General features: G+C 41.6%; 1 protein-coding gene across 1 annotated transcript in view; it reads left to right on the plus strand.

The window, feature by feature from the left end:
• The window catches only part of LOC308604835 (uncharacterized protein C1orf141 homolog), a gene marked incomplete at its 3' end in the record, with an annotated part of 46,459 nt that overhangs the window by 25,151 nt on the left and 6,801 nt on the right, over nt 1-14,507 (plus strand). The gene's annotated exons all lie outside the window — the stretch shown is intronic.

Raw genomic sequence — 14,507 nt, forward strand, 5'->3', positions numbered from 1 at the left:
GCTTTTGATTTAAAAAAAAAAGATTCAGCTATACCCTAGAAATACCAGGGGTTTGTCTGATTTGAGAGGGAATGGCAAATAAAACAAGCAATCACTGTACTATATGTCGCTTTTACTATAGCCAGCTCCATAGATCTTTTCCAATCCCTTTGATTATATTATATATTTTCAAGAGGACTGGGACATGAAGGTGACCATTGATGCTTCTATATCTGTTTGTAGTTTATTGTTCGGGAGTAGGGCTGGTAGTGAAAGGAATGGAGAACACATGAACAGGGAAAAATCTGATATTTCTCAAAACAAATGTAAATCATTGAAATAGCATATATATGACTTAACAGAACTAGAATTCTAAAATAAATATCTTTTGAATTTCATTATGATACTAACCTCAAAATTTCTGCATAGATGAACATGCTATAGCCTTGCCAATGATATACCCCTTTGAACAGTTCAAATAGAGCAGCATTATATTGAATTCCATGCTGAAGCAGATGATACTATAGCAAAGCCCTGGTGTTATTTCTGAAATTATAACTTACATTTATATATCACTTTACAATTTATAAAGTCTTTTTACCAACATTATTTTATTTTGCTTTTCCCTACAGCCTTACAAAGTAAATACGATGTTTACTTTTATTTATTTCTTTTTGTTTGTTTGTTTCTGCTTTATAACAAAGTGAATCAGTCATACATATACATCTGTTCCCACATCCCTTCCCTCATGCATCTCCCTCCCTCCCACCCTCCCCATCCCACTCCTCCAGGCGGTCACAAAGCACCGAGCTGATCTCCCTGTGTTCTGTGGCTGCTTCCCACTATCTATCTACCTTACGTTTGGTAGTGTATATATGTCCATGCCTCTCTTTCGCTTTGTCACAGCTTACCCTTCCCCCTCCCCATATCCTCAAGTCCATTCTCAAGTAGGTCTGTGTCTTTATTCCCGTTTTACCCCTAGGTTCTTCATGACATTTTTTTTAAATTCCATATATATGTGTTAGCATACAGTATTTGTCTTTCTCTTTCTGACTTACTTCACTCTGTATGACAGACTCTAGGTCTATCCACCTCATTACAAATAGCTCAGTTTCGTTTCTTTTTATGGCTGAGTAATATTCCATTGTATATATGTGCCACATCTTCTTTATCCATTCATCCAATGATGAACACTTAGGTTGTTTCCAGCTCCGGGCTATTGTGAATAGAGCTGCAATGAACATTTTGGTACATGTCTCTTTTTGAATTATGGTTTTCTCAGGGTATATGCCTAGTAGTGGGATTGCTGGGTCATATGGTAGTTCTATTTTTAGTTTTTTAAGGAACCTCCATACTGTTCTCCATAGTGGCTGTAACAATTCACATTCCCACCAGCAGTGCAAGAGGGTTCCTTTTTCTCCACACCCTCTCCAGCATTTATTGTTTCTAGATTTCTTGATGATGGCCATTCTGACTGGTGTGAGATCATATCTCATTGTAGTTTTGATTTGCATTTCTCTAATGATTAATGATGTTGAGCATTCTTTCATGTGTTTGTTGGCAGTCTGTATATCTTCTTTGGAGAAATGCCTATTTAAGTCTTCTGCCCATTTTTGGATTGGGTTGTTGTTTGTTTTTTTGCTATTGAGCTGCCTGAGCTGTTTATAAATTTTGGAAATTAATCCTTTGTCAGTTGCTTCATTTGCAAATATTTTCTCCCATTCTGAGGGTTGTCTTTTGGTCTTCTTTATGGTTTCCTTTGCTGTGCAAAAGCTTTGAAGTTTCATTAGGTCCCATTTGTTTATCTTTGTTTTTATTTCCATTTCTCTAGGAGGTGGGTCCAAAAGGATCTTGCTGTGATTTATGTCATAGAGTGTTCTGCCTATGTTTTCCTGTAAGAGTTTGATAGTTTCTGGCCTTACATTTAGGTCTTTAATCCATTTTGAGCTTATTTTTGTGTATGGTGTTAGGGAATGATCTAATCTCATACTTTTACATGTCCCTGTCCAGTTTTCCCAGCACCACTTATTGAAGAGGCTGTCCTTTCTCCACTGTACATTCCTGCCTCCTTTATCAAAGATAAGTTGGCCATATGTGCGTGGGTTTATCTCTGGGCTTTCTATCCTGATCCACTGATCTATCTTTCTGTTTTTATGCCAGTACCACACTGTCTTAATTACTGTAGCTTTGTAGTATAGTCTGAAGTCAGGGAGCCTGATTCCTCCAGCTCCGTTTTTCGTTCTCAAGATTGCTTTGGCTATTCGGGGTCTTTTGTTTTTCCAAACAAATTTTGAAACTTTTTGTTCTAGTTCTGTGAAAAATGCCAGTGGTAGTTTGATAGGGATTGCATTGAATCTGTAGATTGCTTTGGGTAGTAGAGTCATTTTCACAATATTGATTCTTCCAATCCAGGAGCATGGTATATCTCTCCATCTATTTGTATCATATTTAATTTCTTTCATCAGTGTCTTATAATTTTCTGCATACAAGTCTTTTGTCTCCTTAGGTAGGTTTATTCCTAGATATTTTATTCTTTTTGTTGCAATGGTAAATGGGAGTGTTTTCTTGATTTCATTTTCAGATTTTCATCATTAGTGTACAGGAATGCCAGAGATTTCTGTACATTAATTTTGTATCCTGCTACTTTACCAAATCCATTGATTAGCTCTAGTAGTTTTTCGGTAGCATCTTTAGGATTCTCTATGTATAGTATCATGTCATCTGCAAACAGTGACAGCTTGACTTCTTCTTTTCCAATTTGGATACCTTTTATTTCCTTTTCTTCTCTGATTGCTGTGGTTAAAACTTCCAAAACTATGTTGAATAAGAGTGGTGAGAGTGGGCAACCTTGTCTTGTTCCTGATCTTAGTGGAAATGCTTTCAGTTTTTCACCATTGAGGACAATGTTGGCTGTGGGTTTGTCATATATGGCCTTTATTATGTTGAGGAAAGTTCCCTCTATGCCTACTTTCTGCAGGGTTTTTATCATAAATGGGTATTGAATTTTGTCGAAAGCTTTCTCTGCATCTATTGAGATGATCATATGGTTTTTCTCCTTCAACTTGTTAATATGGTGTATCACATTGATTGATTTGCGTATATTGAAGAATCCTTGCATTCCTGGAATAAACCCCACTTGATCATGGTGTATGATCCTTTTAATGTGCTGTTGGATTCTGTTTGCTAGTATTTTGTTGAGGATTTTTGCATCTATGTTCATCAGTGATATTGACCTGTAGTTTTCTTTCTTTGTGACATCCTTGCCTGGTTTTGGTATCAAGGTGATGGTGGCCTCGTAGAATGAGTTTGGGAGTGTTCCTTCTTCTGATATTGTTTGGAAGAGTTTGAGAAGGATGGGTGTTAGCTCTTCTCTAAATGTTTGATAGAATTCGCCCGTGAAGCCATCTGGTCCTGGGCTTTTGTTTGATGGAAGATTTTTAATCACAGTTTCAACTTCAGTGCTTGTGATTGGTCTATTCATATTTTCTATTTCTTCCTGAGTCAGTCTTGGCAGGTTGTGCATTTCTAAGAATTTGTCCATTTCTTCCAGGTTGTCCATTTTATTGGCATAGAGTTGCTTATAGTAATCTCTCATGATCTTTTGTATTTCTGCAGTGTCCGTTGTTACTTCTCCTTTTTCATTTCTAATTCTATTGATTTGAGTCTTCTCCCTTCTTTTCTTGATGAGTCTGGCTAATGGTTTGTCTATTTTGTTTATCTTCTCAAAGAACCAGCTTTTAGTTTGGTTGATCTTTGCTATCGTTTCCTTCATTTCTTTTTCATTTATTTCTGATCTGATCTTTATGATTTCTTTCCTTCTGCTAACTTTGGGGGGTTTTTGTTCTTCTTTCTCTAATTGCTTTAGGTGCAGGGTCAGGTTGTTTACTCGAAATGTTTCCTGTTTCTTAAAGTGGGATTGTATTGCTATAAACTTCCCCCTTAGAACTGCTTTTGCTGCGTCCCATAGGTTTTGGGTTGTCGTGTCTCCATTGTCATTTGTTTCTAGGTATTTTAAAATTTCCTCTTTGATTTCTTCAGTGATCACTTCGTTTTTGAGTAGTGTATTGTTTAGCCTCATGTGTTTGTATTTTTTACAGATCTTTTCCTGTAATTGATGTCTAGTCTCATAGCATTGTGGTCGGAAAAGATACTTGATACAATTTCAATTTTCTTAAATTTACCAAGGCTTGATTTGGGACCCAAGATATGATCTCTCCTGGAGAATGTTCCATGAGCACTTGAGAAAAATGTGTATTCTGTTGTTTTTGGATGGAATGTCCTATAAATACCAATTAAGTCCATCTTGTTTAATGTATCATTTAAAGCTTGTGTTTCCTTATTTATTTTTATTTTGGATGATGTGTCCATTGGTGAAAGTGGGGTGTTAAAGTCCCCTACTATGATTGTGTTACTGTCGATTTCCCCTTTTATGGCTGTTAGTATTTGCCTTATGTATTGAGGTGCTCCTATGTTGGGTGCATAAATATTTACAATTGTTATATCTTCTTCTTGGATCGATCCCTTTATCGTTATGTAGTGTCCTTCTTTGTCTCTTCTAATAGTCTTTATTTTAAAGTCTATTCTGTCTGATATAAGAATTGCTACGCCAGCTTTCTTTTGATTTCCATTTGCATGGAATATCTTTTTCCATCCCCTTACTTTCAATCTGTATGTGTCTCTAGGTCTGAAGTGGGTCTCTTGTAGACAGCATATATATGGGTCTTGTTTTTGTATCCATTCAGCCAATCTGTGTCTTTTGGTGGGAGCATTTAGTCCATTTACATTTAAGGTAATTATTGATATGTATGTTCCTATTCCCATTTCCTTAATTGCTTTGGGTTCGTTATTGTAGGTATATTCCTTCTGTTGTGTTTCTTGCCTAGAGAAGTTCCTTTAGCATTTGTTGTAAAGCTGGTCTGGTGGTGCTGAACTCTCTCAGCTTTTGCTTGTCTGTAAAGGTTTTAATTTCTCCGTCAAATCTGAATGAGATCCTTGCTGGGTAGAGTAATCTTGGTTGCAGGTTTCTCTCCTTCATCACTTTAATTATGTCCTGCCACTCCCTTCTGGCTTGTAGAGTTTCTGCTGTGAGATCAGCTGTTAACCTGATGGGGATTCCCTTGTGTGTTATTTGTTGTTTTTGCCTTGCTGCTTTTAATATGATTTCTTTGTGTTTAATTTTTGACAGCTTGATTAATATGTGTCTTGGTGTATTTCTCCTTGGATTTATTCTGTATGGGACTCTCTGTGCCTCCTGGACTTGATTAACTATTTCCTTTCCCATATTAGGGAAGTTTTCAACTATAATCTCTTCAAATATTTTCTCAGTCCCTTTCTTTTTCTCTTCTTCTTCTGGAACCCCTATAATTCGAATGTTGGTGCATTTAATGTTGTCCCAGAGGTCTCTGAGACTGTCCTCTGTTCTTTTCATTCTTTTTTCTTTATTTTGCTCTGCAGCAGTTATTTCCACTATTTTATCTTCCACCTCACTTATCCGTTCTTCTGCCTCAGTTATTCTGCTATTGATCCCATCTAGAGTATTTTTCATTTCATTTATTGTGTTTTTAATCGATGCTTGATTCATCTTTAGTTCTTCTAGGTCCTTGTTAACTGTTTCTTGCATTTTGTCTATTCTATTTCCAAGATTTTGGATCTTGGAAATAGAATCTTGGATCAGCTTTACTATCATTATTCTGAATTCTTTTTCGGGTAGACTGCCTATTACCTCTTTATTTGTTAGGTCTGGTAGGTTTTTTTCTTGCTCCTTCACCTGCTGTGTGTTTTTCTGTCTTCTCATTTTGCTTATGTTACTGTGTTTGGGGTCTCCTTTTTGCCGGCTGCAGATTCGTAGTTCCTGTTGTTTTTGGTGTCTGTCCCCAGTGGCCAAGGTTGTTTCAGTAGGTTGTGTAGGCTTCCTGGTGGGGGGGACTAGAGCCTGTGTTCTGGTGGTTGAGGCTGGATCTTGTCTTTCTGGTGGACAGGTCCACGTCTGGTGGTGTGTTTTGGGGCCTTATTATGTTTTTAGGCAGCCTCTCTGCTAATGGGTGGGGTTGTGTTCCTGCCTTGCTAGTTGCTTGGCATACGGTGACCAGCACTTTAGTTTGCTGGTCGTTGACTGAAGCTGGGTGCTGGTGTTGAGATGGAGATCTCTGGGAGATTTTCGCTGCTTGATAGTATGTGGAGCTGGGAGGTCTCTTGTGGACCCGTGTCCTGAAGTTGGCTCTCCCACTTCAGAGGCACAGCACTGACTCCTGGCTGCAGCACCAAGAGCCTTTCATCTACCCGGCTCAGAATAAAAGGGAGAAAAAGTAGAAAGAAAGAATTAGTAGAAGAAAGAAAGAGAGAAAGAAAGGAAGAAGGAAAGAAAGGAAGGAAGGAAGGAAGCAAGAAAGGAGGGAGGGAGGGAGGAAGGAAAGAAAGAAAGAAAGAAAGGAGGGAGAGAGGGAGGAATGAAAGAAAAAGGAAGAGTGAATGGAAGAAGGGAGGGAGGGAGGGAGGAAGGAAAGAAAGAAAGAAAGACAGGAGGGAGGAAGGGAGGAAGGAAAGAATAAGAAAGTTAAAGGAAAAGGGGTGGGAGGGAGGGAGGAAGGAAAGAAAGACAGGAGGGAAGGAGGGAGGGAGGAAGGAAAGAAAAAGAAAGAGTGAAAGGAAGAAGGGAGGGAGGGAGGAAGGAAAGAAAGAGAGAAAGAAGGAAAGGAGGGGCGGAGGGAGGGAGGGAGGGAGGAAGGGAAGTTAGGAAAAAAAGAAAGAGCAGGTAAAGTAAAATAGAATAAAGTATGAAATATAGTAGCGTTATTAAAATTTAAAAGTAATTATTGAAAAAAAAAACGTACCGATAGAACCCTGGGACATATGGTGGAAGCAAAGCTATACAGAGAGAATCTTTCACAGAAGAATACACATACACATTCACAAAAAGAGAGCAGTGGGAAAAATCAAAAATATTGCTCTCCAAGTCCACCTCCTCAATTTGGGTTACTTCGTTGTAAAAAGAGGAAAAGGGCGAGAAGTCTGAAATCTTGCTAAGTCCACCTCCTTAATTTGGGATAATTCGTTGTAAAAAGAGGAAAAGGGGGGAAAGTCTTAAATCTTGTCCTCAAAGTCCACTTCCTCAATTTGGGATGATTCGCTGTCTATTCATGCACTCCACAGACACTGGGCACATCAAGTGGACCGTGGAGCTTTAATCCGCTGCCTCCGAGGCTGCACAGAGAGATTTCCCTGTCTCTGCTCTCACAGCTCCCGGGTCTCAGCCTTGGACCTGGCCCCGCCTCTGCGCATAGGTCGCCGGAGGGCGTCCGTTCTTCGCTCAGACAGGAGAGGTTTAAAGGAGCCGCTGATGCGGGGGCTCTGGCTCACTCAGGCAGAGGGGAGGGAGGGGCGCGCAGAGTGGGGCGGGCCTGCGGCGGCAGAGGCCGGCGTGACGTTGCACCAGACCGAGGCGCTCCGTGCGCTTTCCCGGGAAAGCCGTCCCCGGGTTCCGGGACCCCGGCAGTGGCGTGGTGCACAGGCCCCCCGGAAGGCGGGGCGGACAGTGACCCGCACTCGCACATAGGCCCCGCCGCGGCGGCAGCAGCAGCAGCCCCAGCGTCCCACGCCCGTCTCCGGGGTCCGCGCCTTTAGCCGCGGCTCGCGCCCGTCTCCGGCGCTTCCCAAAGCAGCCCTCTTAATGCCCTCTCCTCGCGCACCAGGAAACAAAAGGGAAGAAAAAGCCTCTTGCCTCTTCGGCAGCTCCAGACCCTTTCCCCGGACTCCCTCCGGGCTAGCCGTGGTGCACTAACCCCCTCAGGCTCTCTTCCTGCCGCCAGCCCCAGTCCTCTCCCTGCGCTCCGACCGAAAGCCGATACCCGAGCCTCAGCTCCCAGCCCCGCCCGCCCCGGCGACCGAGCAAACAAGCCTCTCGGGCTGGTGTGTGCCTGAGGGCACCGATCCTCTGTGCCGGAATCTCTCCGCTTTGCCCTCCACACCCGTTGCTGTGCTCTCCTCCGCTACTCCGAAGCTTTCCCCCTCCGCCACCTGCAGTCTCCGCCCGCGAAGGGGCTTCTAGTGTGTGGAAACCTTTCCTCCTTCACGGCTCCCTCCCACTGGTGCAGGTCCCGTCCCTGTCCTTTTGTCTCTGTTTATTCTTTTTTCTTTTGCCCTATCCAGGTATGTGGGGAGTTTCTTGCCTTTTGGGGGGTCTGAGGTCTTCTGTCAGAGTTCAGTAGGTGTTCTGTAGGAGTTGTTCCACGTGTAGATGAATTTCTGATGTATCTGTGGGGAGGAAGGTGATCTCCGCGTCTTACTCTTCCGCCATCTTCCCAGGGTCCTCTAACCTGATTTTAAAATGGGCAAAGGACTTGAATAGACATTTCTCCAAAGAAGACATTCAAATGGCCAACAGGTATATGAAAAGATGCTCAACATCAGGGAAGGGCAAATCAAACCACAATAAGATATTGCCTCATACATGTTAGGATGGTGATTATAAAAAACAAAACAAAAACAGAAAATAAGTATCAGTGAGGCTATGGAGAAATTGGAAACCTTGTACACTGTTGGTGGAAATGTAAAATGGTGCAGTCACTATGGAAAACAGCATGGAGATTCCTCAAAAAAATTAAAAATAGAACTATAATATGAACCAGCAATCCCACTTCTGGTATTTACCCCAAAGACTTGGAAAAAGGATTCCGAATAAATATTTGCACTACCATGTTCACTGCACCATTATTCACAATAGCCAAGACATGTAAACATCCTAAATGTCCTTCAATGGATGAATGGATAAAGAAAATGGTATATCAATATAATGAAGTATCATTCAGCCTTTTAAAAGAAGGAAATCCTGTAATATGTAATAACATAGATGAAACTTGTACATTAAACCAAGTGAGATAAGCCAGTCACAGAAGGACAATTAAACTGCATGATTCCACTTACGTAAGATATCTAAAGTAGACAAACTCAGAAGCAGAAATTAGAATAGTGGTTTCTGGGGCCTGGGGAGAAGGGACAATGAGGAGTTGCTCTTCAATAGATACAGAGTTTCAGTCATGCAAGATGAAAAAGTTCTAGAGACCTGTTGCACAAGAATGTGCATAGATACAGTTAACTATACGATACCGCATACTTAAAAACTTGCTAAGAGAGTAGATTTCATTATGTGTTTTTTCCTACAATTAAAAAAAAAACTTGCTGCCAAATCCATGATTACAGATTTTCTCCAATGTTTTCTTCTAGAAGTTTTATACTTTTAGGTTTTATATTTAGATCTATGATCTATTTTGAGTTAATTTTTATATAAGGTATATGGTATGTGTTGAAGTTCATTTTTGTTTGTTTGTTTGTTTTTGTTTATGGACATCCAACTGTTCCAGCACTATCAAAAAGACTATTCTTGGGCTTCCCTGGTGGCGCAGTGGTTGGGAGTCCGCCTGCCGATGCAGGGGACATGGGTTCGTGACCCAGTCCGGGAGGATCCCACATGCCACGGAGCGGCTGGGCCTGTGAGCCATGGCCGCTGAGCCTGTGCGTCCGGAGCCTGTGCTCCGCAATGGGAGAGACCACAACAGTGAGAGGCCCGCGTACCGCAAAAAAAAAAAAAAAAAAAAAGACTATTCTTTCTCTATTGAAATTGTGTATCTTAGGCAAAAATCAATTGACTGTATTTGTGTGTCTATTTTTGGGCTCTCTATTCTACTCCATTGATCTATATGAATATCCTTATGTTAGTATCACACTGTCTTGATTACCGTGGTTTTATAGCAAGGCTTAAAAATGGGTAGTGTGGGGCTTCCCTGGTGGCGCAGTGGTTGAGAGTCCGCCTGCCGATGGAGGGGACACGGGTTCATGCCCCGGTCCGCGAAGATCCCACATGCCGCGGAGCAGCTGGGCCCGTGAGCCATGACCGCTGAGCCTGCGCGTCCGGAGCCTGTGCTCCGCAACGGAAGAGGCCACAGCAGTGAGAGCCCTGCGTACTGCAAAAAAAAAAAAAAAAAAAAAGTGGGTAGTGTGGGTCTTCCACCTTTCCTAATTGTTTTGGCCATTCTCATTCATTTGCCTTTCCATTTACATTTTAGAATCATCTTGTCAACATCTATAAAAAAGCTTGCTGGAATTTTGACAGGAATTGCATTAAATCTATAAATAAGTTTTGAGAGAATTAACACCTTAACGATATTGTATTTTCCAACCTATGAACACAGTATAACTCTTCGTTTCTTTAGTTCTTTCATTTATTTCTTCACGGTTGAGAGAGACCACTTTGATAAGATGATATTTGAGTTAAGACCTGAATTAAGCGACAGAATGAACCACGGAGATATCTGGAGGAACAATATTCTAGGCAAAGTACAATAAAGTCGAAGGTCTTGAGGTGGAGTGGACTTCAAGGGTTCTAGGAACAGCAAGGAGGCCATTGTGGCTGAGTTGAGGGAGGTGGAGTGGAAGGGGTAGAGGGTGAAATCACAAAGGTAACAAAAGGCCAGACCACGTAGGGCCTTGTAAACCATTATAATGTTTTGAATTTTATTCAGAATAAGATGGGAAGTGATTGAACAGTTTTGAGCAGTGGTGTGATATTTGACTAATATTTTAGGTTACTTTGGGTGCTTTGTGGAGAAAGGATTAATAAGGACTGGTGAGTACAAGATAAAAGCAGGGAAACCATTGAAGAGAAAATTACAATATTTTAGCAAGAGCAGATGGTGACTTGGACTAGGGGGCCAGTAGAAGAAGTAATAAATGTTGGAATACGGATGGACAGTCGGCCCTCCATACCTGTGGGCTCCACATCTGTGGATTCAACCAACTGTGGATAGAAAATATTCCAAAAAAAAAAAAATTCCAGAAAGTTCCAAAAAGCAAAACCTGAATTTGCCCACACTGGCAACTATTTACATAGCATTTACCTTGTATTCGGTATTATAAGTAACCTAGGACAATTTGAAGTATGTGGGAAGATTAATAGCTTACAAGTAAATACTGTGCCATTTTACATAAGGCATTTGCGCATCTTCGGATTTTGGTTTCCATGGGGGTCCTAGAACCAATCCCTCTCGAGTACCAGGGGAAGACTGCACTTTAAAGATGTAGTTGATGCGATTGGCTGAAAGTTAGATATGGGCTGTGAGAGAAAAAGAGAAGTCAAAGATGACTCCAAAGTTTTGGACTTAAGCAACTGGAAGAATAGTTTCCAGCAACTCAGTTGGGGAAGACTGTGAGCGAAGTTTTGGAAGGTGTTTATCTGGTTTAGAAGGCATGAGCAGGGGAAAAAAGATTCTTTCTAAAATCTTTTTCACCTTTGAATTTTAAGCACAGAATCTAAGGATTTGCAGCCTATGATCTGCGTACTTTGCAATGGCAACCATCTGTAGTAACCAGCAGCCTGTACATTGTGGTCTGAACATGAATGGTAAGGGGAAGGCAATAGGCAAAGATTAGGAAAATACTATTTCAATGAGTAACTCAGTTTATCATGTCTCTTAAAGAGCATGTAGGAATGGGTGTTACCTGAGTCTGTGGGTAGGAAAGACCTCACTGAAGAGTCTCTCTTTTATTTGAGACCTGAAGAAGTTAGCCAGAGGAGGGAGGTGGGGTTTGTGGGAATGGGGGTTTAATCTATAAGTCAAGTGATGAGCAGGTGCAAAGATCCAGAAATGAGAGGGTGTATTTGAGGAATTATAGAAAGTCAACCATGAATTTAGAGCAGGGAGAGCCAAAAGGAGAAAGCTGTGAAGTAAGGCAGGAGATAGATTTTATCCTGATAATTAGATCTGCATTTTACAAAATCGCTGTGGCTGCTGTGTAGCTGCTATGTAGAAAATGAATTGTAGACCCACAGTCATCTGGCTGAAGACTAGTTACGATGTCGTTGCAGTAGTCTTGGTGAGGGATGAAGTTGATGGCAGTGGGTTTAGACTTGGGAGATATTTAGGGGACTACATATGGCAGATGAGAAGAGAGAGGCCCTGAGAGTAACTACTAGGCTTCTAAGGTGAGCAACTTGGTGAATGGTGGTTCCTTTTACTAAAATGGGGGCACCAGTTATTAATTGTCTCTCAGCTCCAAACCTTGCACTAGGTTTGGACCACCCTTCTCTATTCTGCTTTGTGAAGCTGGTGCTTGTATTTTGCAAACCACGCATCTGCTTTGCCAGCTGGCTCTGTGTTAGGCCCCGCCATAGGTGGTGCTAGAGGGAAATAGCAAAGCTGGAGGAGGAAGAAAAAAATGTCCTTTCCAGTCTGCCTTCTGTTAGCAATGCTCCAGCAACAAGTCTTCAGCTCAGAAACAGCAGGGCCTTCGCATAGCAGCAGGTGAAAGCCACTTGCGGTTTTCCCTGAATTTGCAGAGCCAATCTATTAGTGCCTCCCAGAGCCCACAGCATCAGCCAGTTGGTGCTTCCTCTTCAAAGGTCTGGATCCCAGGCTTACGGGGAGGCTTTTCTAAACTAAAGATTCCGGTATCAGCTGAGCAGCATCTCTTCCTCAGAGGTCTGTGTTTTAGCTACTAAGGTTCCTTCTATAGGTTTTAATAATTCCAGTCTCCTCCCGTTATTCCCCCTTCCCTTCCTGCAGTTGCTACCTCCATGATACCTTGGAGGGGTTTTTTTTTAAACCTTGAATTTGATAAATTTATTTTTATTTATATTTTTAATTTTTGGCCTCATTGGGTCTTTGTTGCTGCGCACGGGCTTTCTCTAGTTGCAGCGAGCGGGGGGCTACTTTTCATTGCGGTGTGAGGGCTTCTCAGTGCAGTGGTTTCTCTTGTTGCAGAGCATGGGCTCTAGAGCGCAGGCTCAGTAGTGGGCTTAGTTGCTCCGTAGCATGTGGGATCTTCCCGGACCAGGGCTCGAACCCGTGTCCCGTGCATTGGCAGGAGGATTCTTAACCACTGCGCCATCAGGGAAGTCCCTAGTTAATATTTCTTTATATTAGATTCTCTCTAATCAAATAACTAGTGTTATTTCTGTCTCCTAACGGGACTCTGATTGATACAAAAATTGTTACTAGGAGTGGTTCCAGGCAATAGACCCTAAAAGATGGGATTTGGGGATTGGTTTGGTTTTGTCTTTGGGTTTGAATGTAGTGCTGAGCTCCTTGCTAATGGGAAATGAATGCTGGTTACCGCTGTCATGCAGAAGTAGCATGATTGATTAAATAATCACCTGTAGTTGATTGTGAGGAAGTGTCTGCTGACCCAAGTGCCCTGGAGCCTGTGCCTGCTGCCCTTGACCGTCACAGCAGTAATTATGACCATGAAGACTGTGGTGTGGGATAGATTCTTCTGAGTGGACTAAAGCACTTACAGAAAGAAAGTATCAAACTCAGGTCCTTATACTCTCTGCTTCAGTTTCATCAGAGAGCTAGAGAAATTCTATGGCAGCTCTAAACGAATCTCTCATTTCTTGTAGCTACATGACAGGTATTCCTAAAAGTGAATAAATATATACTTGTCCAGTTTACAGAATTTACATCAGTTGAATTTACAGCTTTGCAATGTCTCTCATGAAGAAGTTAGGAAAATGATAGGGAAGCAGAGGGACCCTAAATCTTGAAGTGGGGATACATCCAGCTGGATTTAGATCAAGTTGAGAATTCTGAATTCTCAGGTCACTCTGAACCTCTTCTAACAGTAAAAGAAGCTTGTCCTCCTGTGTCTGATATTAGCCTTTCCTTGCTTAAAAACTATCTACTATCCCCATTTGTAGGGTCAGATATCAGTATGCTCCAGGGAAACAAGTACAAAGTCTGACGCAGGAGGAAGCAGTTTATATACCAAAAAAACTGCAAGATTTTCCTAATTTATATCAATATAAACCTGGAGAATATGTATAGGGATGAGTTTTAAGGAAGATGGGCCATAACACTGGATTGGGCCATATGTATTGACATGAGTGCTCTTACCAGAGGTTCTGGATTTAATGTTTTAGCTCATGTAGGTGGAAATATTCTGACAATTTATAGTTAGTTAACTAAGACCTGGGCTTAAAAGTGGCCTCTGTTTAATGAGATCCAGATACCAAAACTTCCTCCATTATAATGTAGATGAAGGAATTCCAAGGTTTAGGGAGATAGGAATATTGGAGGGCTTTTATCATGAATAATCTACATACCCATCACTCAACTACATCCTGAGAGGACACACCCATCATCAGCACGTTGAGAAACATCTTTTTGTGTAGAGCATGTACATCCTTGAGAAGTTCTGTCATGGCTGTTCTCCATAAGCCAAGCATAAAGGTGGGAAATTTCACTATTGAGGTGGGCTCACTATTTATAATAGAGATGATAGAAGTCCTGGAGTATCAGGGGCAAGTAGCAGTTCTTAACCACCAAAGGCGAGATGGGCATATTTACCATAAAAGGAAAGCAGTAACATAGTGGTAACCAGAATGTTTTAATCCCCAGGAATCTTTGGCAGTGGCTAATTGATTACAACATCCCTAAGAATGTAATAGCAAGGCAACCTACTAAAATGGTGCTTAATCTATATAACAGGAAAAGCCAGACTGACAGCAAAAAAATCTAACTTGAGTTTCTAAAATGGAG

The sequence above is a fragment of the Mesoplodon bidens genome, assembly GCF_964165515.1.
Source record: "Mesoplodon bidens genome assembly, chromosome: 2".
In the NCBI taxonomy this organism is placed as follows: domain Eukaryota; kingdom Metazoa; phylum Chordata; class Mammalia; order Artiodactyla; family Ziphiidae; genus Mesoplodon; species Mesoplodon bidens.